This window comes from Sciurus carolinensis, chromosome 7 (assembly GCF_902686445.1).
Source record: "Sciurus carolinensis chromosome 7, mSciCar1.2, whole genome shotgun sequence".
Classification (NCBI taxonomy): domain Eukaryota; kingdom Metazoa; phylum Chordata; class Mammalia; order Rodentia; family Sciuridae; genus Sciurus; species Sciurus carolinensis.
Window position 1 is genome coordinate 125,665,991 of NC_062219.1, and position 454 is coordinate 125,666,444.

General features: G+C 74.0%; 1 non-coding gene across 1 annotated transcript; it reads right to left on the reverse strand.

The window, feature by feature from the left end:
• Positions 1-119: 119 nt before the first annotated feature.
• LOC124989794 (5S ribosomal RNA) lies at positions 120-238 on the reverse strand. The gene has a single exon (XR_007109619.1). It is a non-coding gene; the product is annotated as a 5S ribosomal RNA (ribosomal RNA).
• Between the last annotated feature and the right edge of the window lie 216 nt (positions 239-454).

Sequence of the window (454 nt, forward strand, 5' to 3'; positions counted from 1 at the left end):
CCGCCGCCACGCCACGCCACGCGGGGCCGGGGAGATGTGGGAGGGGGAGGTCGGGAGGCGGCAGTGCCGGTGTCGGTGGTAGGGCGCCCAGAAGAGTGGGTGTGGGAGCCGTGCGCAAGAGCCTACAGCACCCGGTATTCCCAGGCGGAATCCCATCCAAGTACTAACCAGGCCCGACCCTGCTTAGCTTCCGAGATCAGACGAGACCGGGGGCGTTCAGGGTAGTACGGCCGTAGACTGCGGAGTTCGGCCCGGGAGCGCCCCAAGAGCCTGCTCCGGGTCCCGCCGCCCCCGCTGCAGCCGCTCTGAGGGCAGGGGAGGGGCAGGGGAGGGGCAGGGGGAGGGCAGGGGGAGGGCAACGGCGGGAAGGGGGAGCGGGCCAGGGCGGGAGGGGGCCTGGACCGTGGGCGGGGACCTCCCTCGCGCGCCCCGCCCCGGCCCCGCTTACCTGGCT